This window comes from Hipposideros armiger, unplaced genomic scaffold (genome assembly GCF_001890085.2).
Source record: "Hipposideros armiger isolate ML-2016 unplaced genomic scaffold, ASM189008v1 scaffold_91, whole genome shotgun sequence".
Lineage (NCBI taxonomy): Eukaryota > Metazoa > Chordata > Mammalia > Chiroptera > Hipposideridae > Hipposideros > Hipposideros armiger.
The window spans coordinates 2,720,773-2,724,922 of record NW_017731441.1 but is presented as its reverse complement, the minus strand read 5'-3'; the positions used below and the strand labels follow the sequence as shown (position 1 = coordinate 2,724,922).

Sequence of the window (4,150 nt, the reverse complement as noted above, 5' to 3'; positions counted from 1 at the left end):
AAAACAATTTACAGTTGAAATTTTTCAATGAGACTGTCAGAAGCAAAGCACCTAGCTATAGTGGTGCTTCACATTTTTATAAAGTTAGTGCAACCATTATTTCCCACCTTTCCCAGCTTATCAGAGCTGTGGATTTGCTTGCAACACATACTGCCATCCAGTGACAGTAACATTTTCTCTTCATATCCCTGCCCCTCTCCTGGAGCACATTTTACTTACAGTTTTGGGTGGTCATTATTTCTGTCTTTGGAAATAATGTGCTTGATGTTATTGTGTTTTAAGTTTGTCAGAGGCAATACTCTTTTATATACTTTGTAATCCTCATTCTAGTTGTGAGGTAAAGAAGAAATAAAGGAGTTTTCATTAGATAAGTGTTCCAGCATAAATGCTTAGCCCTGACTGCAGTACACTGTGTATTGAAGTAAGATGATTGCCCTAATCTGTAACACCTCTAAGTGCATTATGAGCCACAGTGCAGACAGATAAGGGAGTGTTGTCTTGGTGATTCATGGACTACAAGTGACATTGTTGGTTTCATGATTTTCCAAAATGGTGAAGAACTCTTGATGAAGCTTTAAATATAAAATAAGATCTTCCCTTGATTATAGGCTTGGGAAAATCAGTATATATTAAATATGCATTAAAACTTATATTAAATGTATATTAAAATGTTTACTAAATGTCTATTAACATGTATATTGAAATTTCAGTTTTAGGCTTCATGTGAAAGTTGTACTTAATGGTTTTTTTATTGTTATTTTCAAAGGAATTATATTTTTAAATGGTTGGTTTAATTTTCTAATACAGTAAATATTGATAGATGTAACCCACATAAATAAATAAAAACTTTTAGGGGTCCTCAATCTTAAAAATATAAAGGGGTCCTGAGACCAAAAAGTTTGAAAACCATAAATCTACAGCAGTGTTTTTTCTTTTGTTTTGTTTTAGAGCATTGCTTTTCAAATAGAGCTGTACATCAGGGTCACCTGTGATTATATAAGAAACTGAACATTGTTTGCTTGGAAGGGGAACTGGTAACTAGACGCATGGCTTGAGGGAGGAAGTTTTTTGTTTGTTTGTTTGTTTGTTTTTACTGTATCTAATGTTAAGCCTTTTCAGTTTGAATTCTCTAAATGTAATATTTACTCAAAATTAATACAGGCCCAATCTCCAGAGAGTCTGGTCCTGTAGTTCTCTGTTGGAGCTTGGCGTCTGAAACATTAAATACACAGTCAGTCATTGTGACCTGTATCTGGAGTGTAGAATTGCTGGTTTAGGTGCTGGACAGAGCGCTTGTGATTTAGCTGGCCCGACCTCTTGTCCTGTTAGAAAAACAGCATTGTTACAGACAAGCCAGTATATAGAGGAGATGCCAGAAGGCAGAAACTTAACATCTTAAGCAATTCAACTTATCCCATCGCTTTCTGAATCCCTAGAAAGCACACAACTGTAGAGTTTTTGTATTCACATCTTTTAGTTCAGTTGTCTTTTACCTGCATGTGTATATAACCCTTTTGGAATACAAATGGCAACTATCATTTAAAAATTTGGGTCCATATCCAAGTTTTCTTTGGAGCCTTCACGTTTGGAATTGAGATCCTTCAGTTCCACTGTGTTTCTTTCCCTGGTTTTGCACAACCTTGTAGTCCCTCTTCTCTGCAGCCAAGGATCCTTTCTAGAAAAGTCTAATTAGATCTGTCCAAGGGACGTAATTTGTTCCCTATCTGTAATCTACAGGATAAAGACCAAATTATCTTGCTTAAAGTTAATAACAATGGGTGCTTTATTGAGTTGTGATTTTAGTGGCTGTGGTAGACATAGCATGCATTTAAATGATATTTTCAGTTTAATAATAAAAATAGCTAACATGTATTGAGTACTATATGGCAGACACTATGCTTACACAGCAAGATAGTATTTAATTCTCAAATGACTCTGGGAGGTTGGAATAATTCTTAACCTCATTTTATAGATGAGGAAACTGAGAATTGGGGAAATTAAGTAGTTTGCTCCCTGTCACCGGCTAGTGAATTGCAGGGCCAAGATGGCCAGGTGTCTGATTCCAGAGCCTTCTATCTTGAATTCATTCATTCCTCCTCTTCTGTCTAGAATCTGATGGCTTATTTCTCTGTGCTGAGTGGAGGCTATTAAGTCATAATCCTGTCTGTGCGATGGCCTCTTACCTCTGCCCTCACTTGGTTGTTTTTAGAGTGTTTATATCAGCAGCACAACGCCTGCTCTCTGATATTTGTCAGACAGTGTATCCTTGAATTCATTGGTGTCCGGTTCTCAAATATTTTCAGAGATTTGGCAGAGGAGTGTTACCTCCCCATCCATTCTCCTGATAACAGCCTACCCACCCCTCACACATGCCTAGTACAGATTGGAGGTGAGAGTATAATACATTCCTTTGGTACTTTGTGGTAAAAAATTTGAATACTCTAATCTTGGATTAAGCCAGACTATAGCGAGCTATACAGTCTGGACCTCCTCATCTGGGACTTGATAGAATGATTTTGGCTTAATGATTTGGATTTTAGAATCCAATGGTATTGGCCTCCTTTGAGGAGCCATATGCAAAGTAGCCCTGTGAATCTCATTATTGTATCTTTTCACCTGTTTCTTTAGCTTTTCACGTGGCAGGCTCCTACGTATCTCAGAGGCTACTTCGTTAGAGAGGCCTTCCTTAACCAACCTATTTCATGAAATATTCCCTGTTATTTGCCCTCATGGGCCTGCTTATTTTCTTAGTAGCTCTTATCAAAATCTAATTACCTAGTATAGTTATTTGCTTCATTTTTTGTATTCTCACTAAGGCTGCCTTGTTAACCACTGTTTCTTTTTTCTATCCCATTCTTAGGCCTATGGTGTTTGGCATATAGTAGGTGCTTAGGAATTATTCATTGAGTTTAGTTATACTTAAACTGAACAATATTTTGGGAGTATTAAAATAGAAATTTATAGGTGATGTTGTTTGATATTTCACATTTTAATTTTTTATGATACGTTCACTAAACAATAGTTGCCACTGCTAATTTCTTTAATAGTCCAGATTCTGTGCACTTAACCTTTGAAACATAGGGTAGGAAGATTTGGTTTAAGAAATAGGTGGGGGCCAGCTGAGTGGCGCGTTGGTTAAGAACTGGCTTGGGATGCCAGAGGGCCCCGGTTCGGATCCCACATATGAGGGCCAGTGACACTNCCTCCCCTCCCCTCCCCTCCCGGCACTATGCTAGGTGCTGGTGATGGAGAGATACACAGACTCATCATTCCTCTAATCTTACATTCTAGTGGAGGAGACATGATAAAGTAGGTGAATGTATAATGTTAGTGATAAGTGCTGTGATAAAAAATTAAGTAAGCTAAAGGGATATTGAGGGGAGAGGTGAAGGAAAGCCTCTGAGAAGATATTTAAACAGACCCTAATGGAGTGAGGGAAAGCCCTGTGAACATCTGGAGAGGGTTCCAGGTAGAGGGTTGCAGTGGCCTTAAGGTGGACATGAACGTGGTATGCTGTCATCTGTTTGTACCTGGCTCTTCTGTATGTGTATCTGTAGCCCTCTGAGTTACCTTTCTGATTTGATTTTCTTAACCATGCAAGAAATCAGAGGACTAAGATTTTTAAATTGTTTTTATTATTCAAAAAAGCTTCAGTTTTTAATTTAGCTTTCTGACTGTGCTTGTGCCTTCAGCGCTTTCATGCTTTTCTGATCCTTGATAAGGAAAGCACGCTTGACCGTGTCACAGACACATTTAGCACACATGGATGGATCCACCATAGGCCCTGCTGACATGCTTTTTTTTGGTTTAGACAACCCCATTAAACCTTTAGGTCCAACAGCACGAACTCTGTGAGGTCGGCCTCCACATGCAGATTTTGGTGCTTTCGTAACCGTCTTGGTATAAAGGTAAACAATTCTGTTACCAGGAGTTTGGGACAGCCTAGTCAAGAGGCTGTATTGTAGGACAGCCTCCAACAGTATGTCAGACTCTGGACCATCCTGAGTGCTTGTAGACACTGTCCCTCCAAGAGCATGACACACTTACATTCAGATCAGGATTTTCATTATACCAGTGGGTTCTCAATTTTCTTCCAGGGATAAACCACACATTCATTCCCATTGTCATACTTGGACTTTGAAGGCCATTC

General features: G+C 38.6%; 1 protein-coding gene and 1 pseudogene across 2 annotated transcripts in view; one reads left to right on the top strand and one right to left on the bottom strand.

Annotated features, from left to right (window-relative positions):
* Positions 1–4,150, top strand: part of TUBGCP3 (tubulin gamma complex component 3) — an 85,030-nt gene that overhangs the window by 3,020 nt on the left and 77,860 nt on the right. The window lies entirely within an intron of this gene.
* Positions 3,663–4,000, bottom strand: LOC109383907 (60S ribosomal protein L34 pseudogene; annotated as a pseudogene).